Raw genomic sequence first — 16,421 nt, 5'->3', positions numbered from 1 at the left:
GCGAAGAAGAAAGGTGGTGTCACGTGATACTGAAGTATATTATCGTGGAGTTAGCACATTACTATTCTTTTTAGAGGGGACCTTGGACAGACAACATGTGTATATATTGACGGAGCGGCATACTAACTGTTCATTTTATTCTTCAATATCTCGCGTATCACACGATACATGTATTTTATCTTGTACAATTTAATTACACGCTTATCGATTGATTTCAGCTAATGTGTATATTTTTGCAGGTGTTCAATTAACGGATGTGTACTTTAATGCAAGTGCAGAAATGTCAATTATGTGTACTCTTCGTGTTTCTCTCTCTCTCAGTGGCGATTTTCTCTCTTAAGCACGATTTTCGTATAGAATAGAAGCACTTTGAATTATGTATTAGTTTTCTTCTAGCATATTCTAGAAGACGTTTTGCACATAGTCTTAATCACAGAATTTTGTCTCAAATTTTCGAGTTTTTTTTTTTTTTTTTTTTTTTTTTTTAAGCTGTTTCCATGGCAACGGCGGCCATTTTGAAAATTTCAAAGACAGATGACAATACAATATAATTTTAACGGGAATGAGGTTAAAATCTGTACAAAAATGTTACTTTGACGTTTTTTACCATATGGGCCCCATGTGCACTTTAAGCGTTATCTCCATGGTAACAGCAGCTATCTTAAAAATTCCAACGGCAATGAATTCTACAGTTTATACTACTGTTTTCTACTTACGGTTTTTTTGGTCGTATCTGTAGCGGTTTATTTTCTATGAATTAATTAAGGATTTATTTTCGTTTTTTTCACGTTTGGACGGTTTCCATGACAACGGTAGCCATTTTGAAAGTTCTCAAGATGGAAGTCACGCCTTCTATCGATGAGTTATTAGTTCTGAAAGTTTTATGTAATTTGGACCATTTTTCGGTTTTTTACATTTTTGCCGTTTCCATGGTAACGGCGGCCATCTTGAACCATTCCATGCTTCCTGCAACTTTGCACATGGGGATTGTCATTATGGTGCAATTTTATAAATACATGTCAAGGCATCTCCGAGAAATCGGCTGGACAAAAAGTGTGGAAGAAAAAATTCGTAGAATAACAATATATCCCCCCTTTTTCAAAGGGGTGACATAATAATACGCAAAGTCGATTGTTCAACAGATAATTAAACGTATTTTGTTTCATAAACTCAGCGTGAAAGATATGTGGATTGGTTGATTGATGGTTTGTGATCATGATTGATCAATCATTGATTGATTAATCGTTTGATTGATTGATTAATCGATTGATAGGCAGTTTGTAAAATGGGAAGGGGACGTTTTTTCCGATATCTGCACTTGACTCATTACTTGTTTGATCTCAAAACTTGATTGATTGATCTCTTATCATGATTTGATCACTTGAATCATGATTTGATTGCTTGATCAATACTTTGTATAGCATAACGTGACACATTTTGCATTGGTTTATTCCTTGTCTATACGTTTTGTGCTGTTCAGTGACAAATATCTGTGAACAATTTTACACGTACAATTGAGAAAAATACTCTATTTCCTGTTTTCTCATCAGAAAAAAATGAATAGCGAATGAGTTATTCTAACACTAGATTTGCCATTGCAAGCAATAGCGGAGGATGTCACCCCGTTCTAGACTTTGTCACAGTAGCAGCAACCAGTTTGAGTGTACCAAAGTCACATGGCACGTAAAGTATACATGCCTTTGACCCCCCCCCCCCCCCCTTTCTCTTCTCGTTGACTAAGAGTGATGTCTATATATAGTTGGGGAACTCTTTATAATCTTAAATTAGACACACGCGCGAAGAAGAAAGGTGGTGTCACGTGATACTGAAGTATATTATCGTGGAGTTAGCACATTACTATTCTTTTTAGAGGGGACCTTGGACAGACAACATGTGTATATATTGACGGAGCGGCATACTAACTGTTCATTTTATTCTTCAATATCTCGCGTATCACACGATACATGTATTTTATCTTGTACAATTTAATTACACGCTTATCGATTGATTTCAGCTAATGTGTATATTTTTGCAGGTGTTCAATTAACGGATGTGTACTTTAATGCAAGTGCAGAAATGTCAATTATGTGTACTCTTCGTGTTTCTCTCTCTCTCAGTGGCGATTTTCTCTCTTAAGCACGATTTTCGTATAGAATAGAAGCACTTTGAATTATGTATTAGTTTTCTTCTAGCATATTCTAGAAGACGTTTTGCACATAGTCTTAATCACAGAATTTTGTCTCAAATTTTCGAGTTTTTTTTTTTTTTTTTTTTTTTTTTTTAAGCTGTTTCCATGGCAACGGCGGCCATTTTGAAAATTTCAAAGACAGATGACAATACAATATAATTTTAACGGGAATGAGGTTAAAATCTGTACAAAAATGTTACTTTGACGTTTTTTACCATATGGGCCCCATGTGCACTTTAAGCGTTATCTCCATGGTAACAGCAGCTATCTTAAAAATTCCAACGGCAATGAATTCTACAGTTTATACTACTGTTTTCTACTTACGGTTTTTTTGGTCGTATCTGTAGCGGTTTATTTTCTATGAATTAATTAAGGATTTATTTTCGTTTTTTTCACGTTTGGACGGTTTCCATGACAACGGTAGCCATTTTGAAAGTTCTCAAGATGGAAGTCACGCCTTCTATCGATGAGTTATTAGTTCTGAAAGTTTTATGTAATTTGGACCATTTTTCGGTTTTTTACATTTTTGCCGTTTCCATGGTAACGGCGGCCATCTTGAACCATTCCATGCTTCCTGCAACTTTGCACATGGGGATTGTCATTATGGTGCAATTTTATAAATACATGTCAAGGCATCTCCGAGAAATCGGCTGGACAAAAAGTGTGGAAGAAAAAATTCGTAGAATAACAATATATCCCCCCTTTTTCAAAGGGGTGACATAATAATACGCAAAGTCGATTGTTCAACAGATAATTAAACGTATTTTGTTTCATAAACTCAGCGTGAAAGATATGTGGATTGGTTGATTGATGGTTTGTGATCATGATTGATCAATCATTGATTGATTAATCGTTTGATTGATTGATTAATCGATTGATAGGCAGTTTGTAAAATGGGAAGGGGACGTTTTTTCCGATATCTGCACTTGACTCATTACTTGTTTGATCTCAAAACTTGATTGATTGATCTCTTATCATGATTTGATCACTTGAATCATGATTTGATTGCTTGATCAATACTTTGTATAGCATAACGTGACACATTTTGCATTGGTTTATTCCTTGTCTATACGTTTTGTGCTGTTCAGTGACAAATATCTGTGAACAATTTTACACGTACAATTGAGAAAAATACTCTATTTCCTGTTTTCTCATCAGAAAAAAATGAATAGCGAATGAGTTATTCTAACACTAGATTTGCCATTGCAAGCAATAGCGGAGGATGTCACCCCGTTCTAGACTTTGTCACAGTAGCAGCAACCAGTTTGAGTGTACCAAAGTCACATGGCACGTAAAGTATACATGCCTTTGACCCCAACCCCCCCCCCCCCCCCTTTCTCTTCTCGTTGACTAAGAGTGATGTCTATATATAGTTGGGGAACTCTTTATAATCTTAAATTAGACACACGCGCGAAGAAGAAAGGTGGTGTCACGTGATACTGAAGTATATTATCGTGGAGTTAGCACATTACTATTCTTTTTAGAGGGGACCTTGGACAGACAACATGTGTATATATTGACGGAGCGGCATACTAACTGTTCATTTTATTCTTCAATATCTCGCGTATCACACGATACATGTATTTTATCTTGTACAATTTAATTACACGCTTATCGATTGATTTCAGCTAATGTGTATATTTTTGCAGGTGTTCAATTAACGGATGTGTACTTTAATGCAAGTGCAGAAATGTCAATTATGTGTACTCTTCGTGTTTCTCTCTCTCTCAGTGGCGATTTTCTCTCTTAAGCACGATTTTCGTATAGAATAGAAGCACTTTGAATTATGTATTAGTTTTCTTCTAGCATATTCTAGAAGACGTTTTGTACATAGTCTTAATCACAGAATTTTGTCTCAAATTTTCGAGTTTTTTTTTTTTTTTTTTTTTTTTTAAGCTGTTTCCATGGCAACGGCGGCCATTTTGAAAATTTCAAAGACAGATGACAATACAATATAATTTTAACGGGAATGAGGTTAAAATCTGTACAAAAATGTTACTTTGACGTTTTTTACCATATGGGCCCCATGTGCACTTTAAGCGTTATCTCCATGGTAACAGCAGCTATCTTAAAAATTCCAACGGCAATGAATTCTACAGTTTATACTACTGTTTTCTACTTACGGTTTTTTTGGTCGTATCTGTAGCGGTTTATTTTCTATGAATTAATTAAGGATTTATTTTCGTTTTTTTCACGTTTGGACGGTTTCCATGACAACGGTAGCCATTTTGAAAGTTCTCAAGATGGAAGTCACGCCTTCTATCGATGAGTTATTAGTTCTGAAAGTTTTATGTAATTTGGACCATTTTTCGGTTTTTTACATTTTTGCCGTTTCCATGGTAACGGCGGCCATCTTGAACCATTCCATGCTTCCTGCAACTTTGCACATGGGGATTGTCATTATGGTGCAATTTTATAAATACATGTCAAGGCATCTCCGAGAAATCGGCTGGACAAAAAGTGTGGAAGAAAAAATTCGTAGAATAACAATATATCCCCCCTTTTTCAAAGGGGTGACATAATAATACGCAAAGTCGATTGTTCAACAGATAATTAAACGTATTTTGTTTCATAAACTCAGCGTGAAAGATATGTGGATTGGTTGATTGATGGTTTGTGATCATGATTGATCAATCATTGATTGATTAATCGTTTGATTGATTGATTAATCGATTGATAGGCAGTTTGTAAAATGGGAAGGGGACGTTTTTTCCGATATCTGCACTTGACTCATTACTTGTTTGATCTCAAAACTTGATTGATTGATCTCTTATCATGATTTGATCACTTGAATCATGATTTGATTGCTTGATCAATACTTTGTATAGCATAACGTGACACATTTTGCATTGGTTTATTCCTTGTCTATACGTTTTGTGCTGTTCAGTGACAAATATCTGTGAACAATTTTACACGTACAATTGAGAAAAATACTCTATTTCCTGTTTTCTCATCAGAAAAAAATGAATAGCGAATGAGTTATTCTAACACTAGATTTGCCATTGCAAGCAATAGCGGAGGATGTCACCCCGTTCTAGACTTTGTCACAGTAGCAGCAACCAGTTTGAGTGTACCAAAGTCACATGGCACGTAAAGTATACATGCCTTTGACCCCAACCCCCCCCCCCCCTTTCTCTTCTCGTTGACTAAGAGTGATGTCTATATATAGTTGGGGAACTCTTTATAATCTTAAATTAGACACACGCGCGAAGAAGAAAGGTGGTGTCACGTGATACTGAAGTATATTATCGTGGAGTTAGCACATTACTATTCTTTTTAGAGGGGACCTTGGACAGACAACATGTGTATATATTGACGGAGCGGCATACTAACTGTTCATTTTATTCTTCAATATCTCGCGTATCACACGATACATGTATTTTATCTTGTACAATTTAATTACACGCTTATCGATTGATTTCAGCTAATGTGTATATTTTTGCAGGTGTTCAATTAACGGATGTGTACTTTAATGCAAGTGCAGAAATGTCAATTATGTGTACTCTTCGTGTTTCTCTCTCTCTCAGTGGCGATTTTCTCTCTTAAGCACGATTTTCGTATAGAATAGAAGCACTTTGAATTATGTATTAGTTTTCTTCTAGCATATTCTAGAAGACGTTTTGCACATAGTCTTAATCACAGAATTTTGTCTCAAATTTTCGAGTTTTTTTTTTTTTTTTTTTTTTTTTTTTAAGCTGTTTCCATGGCAACGGCGGCCATTTTGAAAATTTCAAAGACAGATGACAATACAATATAATTTTAACGGGAATGAGGTTAAAATCTGTACAAAAATGTTACTTTGACGTTTTTTACCATATGGGCCCCATGTGCACTTTAAGCGTTATCTCCATGGTAACAGCAGCTATCTTAAAAATTCCAACGGCAATGAATTCTACAGTTTATACTACTGTTTTCTACTTACGGTTTTTTTGGTCGTATCTGTAGCGGTTTATTTTCTATGAATTAATTAAGGATTTATTTTCGTTTTTTTCACGTTTGGACGGTTTCCATGACAACGGTAGCCATTTTGAAAGTTCTCAAGATGGAAGTCACGCCTTCTATCGATGAGTTATTAGTTCTGAAAGTTTTATGTAATTTGGACCATTTTTCGGTTTTTTACATTTTTGCCGTTTCCATGGTAACGGCGGCCATCTTGAACCATTCCATGCTTCCTGCAACTTTGCACATGGGGATTGTCATTATGGTGCAATTTTATAAATACATGTCAAGGCATCTCCGAGAAATCGGCTGGACAAAAAGTGTGGAAGAAAAAATTCGTAGAATAACAATATATCCCCCCTTTTTCAAAGGGGTGACATAATAATACGCAAAGTCGATTGTTCAACAGATAATTAAACGTATTTTGTTTCATAAACTCAGCGTGAAAGATATGTGGATTGGTTGATTGATGGTTTGTGATCATGATTGATCAATCATTGATTGATTAATCGTTTGATTGATTGATTAATCGATTGATAGGCAGTTTGTAAAATGGGAAGGGGACGTTTTTTCCGATATCTGCACTTGACTCATTACTTGTTTGATCTCAAAACTTGATTGATTGATCTCTTATCATGATTTGATCACTTGAATCATGATTTGATTGCTTGATCAATACTTTGTATAGCATAACGTGACACATTTTGCATTGGTTTATTCCTTGTCTATACGTTTTGTGCTGTTCAGTGACAAATATCTGTGAACAATTTTACACGTACAATTGAGAAAAATACTCTATTTCCTGTTTTCTCATCAGAAAAAAATGAATAGCGAATGAGTTATTCTAACACTAGATTTGCCATTGCAAGCAATAGCGGAGGATGTCACCCCGTTCTAGACTTTGTCACAGTAGCAGCAACCAGTTTGAGTGTACCAAAGTCACATGGCACGTAAAGTATACATGCCTTTGACCCCAACCCCCCCCCCCCCCCTTTCTCTTCTCGTTGACTAAGAGTGATGTCTATATATAGTTGGGGAACTCTTTATAATCTTAAATTAGACACACGCGCGAAGAAGAAAGGTGGTGTCACGTGATACTGAAGTATATTATCGTGGAGTTAGCACATTACTATTCTTTTTAGAGGGGACCTTGGACAGACAACATGTGTATATATTGACGGAGCGGCATACTAACTGTTCATTTTATTCTTCAATATCTCGCGTATCACACGATACATGTATTTTATCTTGTACAATTTAATTACACGCTTATCGATTGATTTCAGCTAATGTGTATATTTTTGCAGGTGTTCAATTAACGGATGTGTACTTTAATGCAAGTGCAGAAATGTCAATTATGTGTACTCTTCGTGTTTCTCTCTCTCTCAGTGGCGATTTTCTCTCTTAAGCACGATTTTCGTATAGAATAGAAGCACTTTGAATTATGTATTAGTTTTCTTCTAGCATATTCTAGAAGACGTTTTGTACATAGTCTTAATCACAGAATTTTGTCTCAAATTTTCGAGTTTTTTTTTTTTTTTTTTTTTTTTTAAGCTGTTTCCATGGCAACGGCGGCCATTTTGAAAATTTCAAAGACAGATGACAATACAATATAATTTTAACGGGAATGAGGTTAAAATCTGTACAAAAATGTTACTTTGACGTTTTTTACCATATGGGCCCCATGTGCACTTTAAGCGTTATCTCCATGGTAACAGCAGCTATCTTAAAAATTCCAACGGCAATGAATTCTACAGTTTATACTACTGTTTTCTACTTACGGTTTTTTTGGTCGTATCTGTAGCGGTTTATTTTCTATGAATTAATTAAGGATTTATTTTCGTTTTTTTCACGTTTGGACGGTTTCCATGACAACGGTAGCCATTTTGAAAGTTCTCAAGATGGAAGTCACGCCTTCTATCGATGAGTTATTAGTTCTGAAAGTTTTATGTAATTTGGACCATTTTTCGGTTTTTTACATTTTTGCCGTTTCCATGGTAACGGCGGCCATCTTGAACCATTCCATGCTTCCTGCAACTTTGCACATGGGGATTGTCATTATGGTGCAATTTTATAAATACATGTCAAGGCATCTCCGAGAAATCGGCTGGACAAAAAGTGTGGAAGAAAAAATTCGTAGAATAACAATATATCCCCCCTTTTTCAAAGGGGTGACATAATAATACGCAAAGTCGATTGTTCAACAGATAATTAAACGTATTTTGTTTCATAAACTCAGCGTGAAAGATATGTGGATTGGTTGATTGATGGTTTGTGATCATGATTGATCAATCATTGATTGATTAATCGTTTGATTGATTGATTAATCGATTGATAGGCAGTTTGTAAAATGGGAAGGGGACGTTTTTTCCGATATCTGCACTTGACTCATTACTTGTTTGATCTCAAAACTTGATTGATTGATCTCTTATCATGATTTGATCACTTGAATCATGATTTGATTGCTTGATCAATACTTTGTATAGCATAACGTGACACATTTTGCATTGGTTTATTCCTTGTCTATACGTTTTGTGCTGTTCAGTGACAAATATCTGTGAACAATTTTACACGTACAATTGAGAAAAATACTCTATTTCCTGTTTTCTCATCAGAAAAAAATGAATAGCGAATGAGTTATTCTAACACTAGATTTGCCATTGCAAGCAATAGCGGAGGATGTCACCCCGTTCTAGACTTTGTCACAGTAGCAGCAACCAGTTTGAGTGTACCAAAGTCACATGGCACGTAAAGTATACATGCCTTTGACCCCAACCCCCCCCCCCCCCTTTCTCTTCTCGTTGACTAAGAGTGATGTCTATATATAGTTGGGGAACTCTTTATAATCTTAAATTAGACACACGCGCGAAGAAGAAAGGTGGTGTCACGTGATACTGAAGTATATTATCGTGGAGTTAGCACATTACTATTCTTTTTAGAGGGGACCTTGGACAGACAACATGTGTATATATTGACGGAGCGGCATACTAACTGTTCATTTTATTCTTCAATATCTCGCGTATCACACGATACATGTATTTTATCTTGTACAATTTAATTACACGCTTATCGATTGATTTCAGCTAATGTGTATATTTTTGCAGGTGTTCAATTAACGGATGTGTACTTTAATGCAAGTGCAGAAATGTCAATTATGTGTACTCTTCGTGTTTCTCTCTCTCTCAGTGGCGATTTTCTCTCTTAAGCACGATTTTCGTATAGAATAGAAGCACTTTGAATTATGTATTAGTTTTCTTCTAGCATATTCTAGAAGACGTTTTGCACATAGTCTTAATCACAGAATTTTGTCTCAAATTTTCGAGTTTTTTTTTTTTTTTTTTTTTTTTTTTTAAGCTGTTTCCATGGCAACGGCGGCCATTTTGAAAATTTCAAAGACAGATGACAATACAATATAATTTTAACGGGAATGAGGTTAAAATCTGTACAAAAATGTTACTTTGACGTTTTTTACCATATGGGCCCCATGTGCACTTTAAGCGTTATCTCCATGGTAACAGCAGCTATCTTAAAAATTCCAACGGCAATGAATTCTACAGTTTATACTACTGTTTTCTACTTACGGTTTTTTTGGTCGTATCTGTAGCGGTTTATTTTCTATGAATTAATTAAGGATTTATTTTCGTTTTTTTCACGTTTGGACGGTTTCCATGACAACGGTAGCCATTTTGAAAGTTCTCAAGATGGAAGTCACGCCTTCTATCGATGAGTTATTAGTTCTGAAAGTTTTATGTAATTTGGACCATTTTTCGGTTTTTTACATTTTTGCCGTTTCCATGGTAACGGCGGCCATCTTGAACCATTCCATGCTTCCTGCAACTTTGCACATGGGGATTGTCATTATGGTGCAATTTTATAAATACATGTCAAGGCATCTCCGAGAAATCGGCTGGACAAAAAGTGTGGAAGAAAAAATTCGTAGAATAACAATATATCCCCCCTTTTTCAAAGGGGTGACATAATAATACGCAAAGTCGATTGTTCAACAGATAATTAAACGTATTTTGTTTCATTAACTCAGCGTGAAAGATATGTGGATTGGTTGATTGATGGTTTGTGATCATGATTGATCAATCATTGATTGATTAATCGTTTGATTGATTGATTAATCGATTGATAGGCAGTTTGTAAAATGGGAAGGGGACGTTTTTTCCGATATCTGCACTTGACTCATTACTTGTTTGATCTCAAAACTTGATTGATTGATCTCTTATCATGATTTGATCACTTGAATCATGATTTGATTGCTTGATCAATACTTTGTATAGCATAACGTGACACATTTTGCATTGGTTTATTCCTTGTCTATACGTTTTGTGCTGTTCAGTGACAAATATCTGTGAACAATTTTACACGTACAATTGAGAAAAATACTCTATTTCCTGTTTTCTCATCAGAAAAAAATGAATAGCGAATGAGTTATTCTAACACTAGATTTGCCATTGCAAGCAATAGCGGAGGATGTCACCCCGTTCTAGACTTTGTCACAGTAGCAGCAACCAGTTTGAGTGTACCAAAGTCACATGGCACGTAAAGTATACATGCCTTTGACCCCAACCCCCCCCCCCCCCCCCTTTCTCTTCTCGTTGACTAAGAGTGATGTCTATATATAGTTGGGGAACTCTTTATAATCTTAAATTAGACACACGCGCGAAGAAGAAAGGTGGTGTCACGTGATACTGAAGTATATTATCGTGGAGTTAGCACATTACTATTCTTTTTAGAGGGGACCTTGGACAGACAACATGTGTATATATTGACGGAGCGGCATACTAACTGTTCATTTTATTCTTCAATATCTCGCGTATCACACGATACATGTATTTTATCTTGTACAATTTAATTACACGCTTATCGATTGATTTCAGCTAATGTGTATATTTTTGCAGGTGTTCAATTAACGGATGTGTACTTTAATGCAAGTGCAGAAATGTCAATTATGTGTACTCTTCGTGTTTCTCTCTCTCTCAGTGGCGATTTTCTCTCTTAAGCACGATTTTCGTATAGAATAGAAGCACTTTGAATTATGTATTAGTTTTCTTCTAGCATATTCTAGAAGACGTTTTGCACATAGTCTTAATCACAGAATTTTGTCTCAAATTTTCGAGTTTTTTTTTTTTTTTTTTTTTTTTTTAAGCTGTTTCCATGGCAACGGCGGCCATTTTGAAAATTTCAAAGACAGATGACAATACAATATAATTTTAACGGGAATGAGGTTAAAATCTGTACAAAAATGTTACTTTGACGTTTTTTACCATATGGGCCCCATGTGCACTTTAAGCGTTATCTCCATGGTAACAGCAGCTATCTTAAAAATTCCAACGGCAATGAATTCTACAGTTTATACTACTGTTTTCTACTTACGGTTTTTTTGGTCGTATCTGTAGCGGTTTATTTTCTATGAATTAATTAAGGATTTATTTTCGTTTTTTTCACGTTTGGACGGTTTCCATGACAACGGTAGCCATTTTGAAAGTTCTCAAGATGGAAGTCACGCCTTCTATCGATGAGTTATTAGTTCTGAAAGTTTTATGTAATTTGGACCATTTTTCGGTTTTTTACATTTTTGCCGTTTCCATGGTAACGGCGGCCATCTTGAACCATTCCATGCTTCCTGCAACTTTGCACATGGGGATTGTCATTATGGTGCAATTTTATAAATACATGTCAAGGCATCTCCGAGAAATCGGCTGGACAAAAAGTGTGGAAGAAAAAATTCGTAGAATAACAATATATCCCCCCTTTTTCAAAGGGGTGACATAATAATACGCAAAGTCGATTGTTCAACAGATAATTAAACGTATTTTGTTTCATTAACTCAGCGTGAAAGATATGTGGATTGGTTGATTGATGGTTTGTGATCATGATTGATCAATCATTGATTGATTAATCGTTTGATTGATTGATTAATCGATTGATAGGCAGTTTGTAAAATGGGAAGGGGACGTTTTTTCCGATATCTGCACTTGACTCATTACTTGTTTGATCTCAAAACTTGATTGATTGATCTCTTATCATGATTTGATCACTTGAATCATGATTTGATTGCTTGATCAATACTTTGTATAGCATAACGTGACACATTTTGCATTGGTTTATTCCTTGTCTATACGTTTTGTGCTGTTCAGTGACAAATATCTGTGAACAATTTTACACGTACAATTGAGAAAAATACTCTATTTCCTGTTTTCTCATCAGAAAAAAATGAATAGCGAATGAGTTATTCTAACACTAGATTTGCCATTGCAAGCAATAGCGGAGGATGTCACCCCGTTCTAGACTTTGTCACAGTAGCAGCAACCAGTTTGAGTGTACCAAAGTCACATGGCACGTAAAGTATACATGCCTTTGACCCCAACCCCCCCCCCCCCCTTTCTCTTCTCGTTGACTAAGAGTGATGTCTATATATAGTTGGGGAACTCTTTATAATCTTAAATTAGACACACGCGCGAAGAAGAAAGGTGGTGTCACGTGATACTGAAGTATATTATCGTGGAGTTAGCACATTACTATTCTTTTTAGAGGGGACCTTGGACAGACAACATGTGTATATATTGACGGAGCGGCATACTAACTGTTCATTTTATTCTTCAATATCTCGCGTATCACACGATACATGTATTTTATCTTGTACAATTTAATTACACGCTTATCGATTGATTTCAGCTAATGTGTATATTTTTGCAGGTGTTCAATTAACGGATGTGTACTTTAATGCAAGTGCAGAAATGTCAATTATGTGTACTCTTCGTGTTTCTCTCTCTCTCAGTGGCGATTTTCTCTCTTAAGCACGATTTTCGTATAGAATAGAAGCACTTTGAATTATGTATTAGTTTTCTTCTAGCATATTCTAGAAGACGTTTTGCACATAGTCTTAATCACAGAATTTTGTCTCAAATTTTCGAGTTTTTTTTTTTTTTTTTTTTTTTTTTTTAAGCTGTTTCCATGGCAACGGCGGCCATTTTGAAAATTTCAAAGACAGATGACAATACAATATAATTTTAACGGGAATGAGGTTAAAATCTGTACAAAAATGTTACTTTGACGTTTTTTACCATATGGGCCCCATGTGCACTTTAAGCGTTATCTCCATGGTAACAGCAGCTATCTTAAAAATTCCAACGGCAATGAATTCTACAGTTTATACTACTGTTTTCTACTTACGGTTTTTTTGGTCGTATCTGTAGCGGTTTATTTTCTATGAATTAATTAAGGATTTATTTTCGTTTTTTTCACGTTTGGACGGTTTCCATGACAACGGTAGCCATTTTGAAAGTTCTCAAGATGGAAGTCACGCCTTCTATCGATGAGTTATTAGTTCTGAAAGTTTTATGTAATTTGGACCATTTTTCGGTTTTTTACATTTTTGCCGTTTCCATGGTAACGGCGGCCATCTTGAACCATTCCATGCTTCCTGCAACTTTGCACATGGGGATTGTCATTATGGTGCAATTTTATAAATACATGTCAAGGCATCTCCGAGAAATCGGCTGGACAAAAAGTGTGGAAGAAAAAATTCGTAGAATAACAATATATCCCCCCTTTTTCAAAGGGGTGACATAATAATACGCAAAGTCGATTGTTCAACAGATAATTAAACGTATTTTGTTTCATAAACTCAGCGTGAAAGATATGTGGATTGGTTGATTGATGGTTTGTGATCATGATTGATCAATCATTGATTGATTAATCGTTTGATTGATTGATTAATCGATTGATAGGCAGTTTGTAAAATGGGAAGGGGACGTTTTTTCCGATATCTGCACTTGACTCATTACTTGTTTGATCTCAAAACTTGATTGATTGATCTCTTATCATGATTTGATCACTTGAATCATGATTTGATTGCTTGATCAATACTTTGTATAGCATAACGTGACACATTTTGCATTGGTTTATTCCTTGTCTATACGTTTTGTGCTGTTCAGTGACAAATATCTGTGAACAATTTTACACGTACAATTGAGAAAAATACTCTATTTCCTGTTTTCTCATCAGAAAAAAATGAATAGCGAATGAGTTATTCTAACACTAGATTTGCCATTGCAAGCAATAGCGGAGGATGTCACCCCGTTCTAGACTTTGTCACAGTAGCAGCAACCAGTTTGAGTGTACCAAAGTCACATGGCACGTAAAGTATACATGCCTTTGACCCCAACCCCCCCCCCCCCCCTTTCTCTTCTCGTTGACTAAGAGTGATGTCTATATATAGTTGGGGAACTCTTTATAATCTTAAATTAGACACACGCGCGAAGAAGAAAGGTGGTGTCACGTGATACTGAAGTATATTATCGTGGAGTTAGCACATTACTATTCTTTTTAGAGGGGACCTTGGACAGACAACATGTGTATATATTGACGGAGCGGCATACTAACTGTTCATTTTATTCTTCAATATCTCGCGTATCACACGATACATGTATTTTATCTTGTACAATTTAATTACACGCTTATCGATTGATTTCAGCTAATGTGTATATTTTTGCAGGTGTTCAATTAACGGATGTGTACTTTAATGCAAGTGCAGAAATGTCAATTATGTGTACTCTTCGTGTTTCTCTCTCTCTCAGTGGCGATTTTCTCTCTTAAGCACGATTTTCGTATAGAATAGAAGCACTTTGAATTATGTATTAGTTTTCTTCTAGCATATTCTAGAAGACGTTTTGCACATAGTCTTAATCACAGAATTTTGTCTCAAATTTTCGAGTTTTTTTTTTTTTTTTTTTTTTTTTTTAAGCTGTTTCCATGGCAACGGCGGCCATTTTGAAAATTTCAAAGACAGATGACAATACAATATAATTTTAACGGGAATGAGGTTAAAATCTGTACAAAAATGTTACTTTGACGTTTTTTACCATATGGGCCCCATGTGCACTTTAAGCGTTATCTCCATGGTAACAGCAGCTATCTTAAAAATTCCAACGGCAATGAATTCTACAGTTTATACTACTGTTTTCTACTTACGGTTTTTTTGGTCGTATCTGTAGCGGTTTATTTTCTATGAATTAATTAAGGATTTATTTTCGTTTTTTTCACGTTTGGACGGTTTCCATGACAACGGTAGCCATTTTGAAAGTTCTCAAGATGGAAGTCACGCCTTCTATCGATGAGTTATTAGTTCTGAAAGTTTTATGTAATTTGGACCATTTTTCGGTTTTTTACATTTTTGCCGTTTCCATGGTAACGGCGGCCATCTTGAACCATTCCATGCTTCCTGCAACTTTGCACATGGGGATTGTCATTATGGTGCAATTTTATAAATACATGTCAAGGCATCTCCGAGAAATCGGCTGGACAAAAAGTGTGGAAGAAAAAATTCGTAGAATAACAATATATCCCCCCTTTTTCAAAGGGGTGACATAATAATACGCAAAGTCGATTGTTCAACAGATAATTAAACGTATTTTGTTTCATAAACTCAGCGTGAAAGATATGTGGATTGGTTGATTGATGGTTTGTGATCATGATTGATCAATCATTGATTGATTAATCGTTTGATTGATTGATTAATCGATTGATAGGCAGTTTGTAAAATGGGAAGGGGACGTTTTTTCCGATATCTGCACTTGACTCATTACTTGTTTGATCTCAAAACTTGATTGATTGATCTCTTATCATGATTTGATCACTTGAATCATGATTTGATTGCTTGATCAATACTTTGTATAGCATAACGTGACACATTTTGCATTGGTTTATTCCTTGTCTATACGTTTTGTGCTGTTCAGTGACAAATATCTGTGAACAATTTTACACGTACAATTGAGAAAAATACTCTATTTCCTGTTTTCTCATCAGAAAAAAATGAATAGCGAATGAGTTATTCTAACACTAGATTTGCCATTGCAAGCAATAGCGGAGGATGTCACCCCGTTCTAGACTTTGTCACAGTAGCAGCAACCAGTTTGAGTGTACCAAAGTCACATGGCACGTAAAGTATACATGCCTTTGACCCCCCCCCCCCCCCCTTTCTCTTCTCGTTGACTAAGAGTGATGTCTATATATAGTTGGGGAACTCTTTATAATCTTAAATTAGACACACGCGCGAAGAAGAAAGGTGGTGTCACGTGATACTGAAGTATATTATCGTGGAGTTAGCACATTACTATTCTTTTTAGAGGGGACCTTGGACAGACAACATGTGTATATATTGACGGAGCGGCATACTAACTGTTCATTTTATTCTTCAATATCTCGCGTATCACACGATACATGTATTTTATCTTGTACAATTTAATTACACGCTTATCGATTGATTTCAGCTAATGTGTATATT

The sequence above is a fragment of the Mytilus trossulus genome, chromosome 6 (assembly GCF_036588685.1).
Source record: "Mytilus trossulus isolate FHL-02 chromosome 6, PNRI_Mtr1.1.1.hap1, whole genome shotgun sequence".
Taxonomy (NCBI): domain Eukaryota; kingdom Metazoa; phylum Mollusca; class Bivalvia; order Mytilida; family Mytilidae; genus Mytilus; species Mytilus trossulus.
This window is presented reverse-complemented; position numbering follows the sequence as displayed.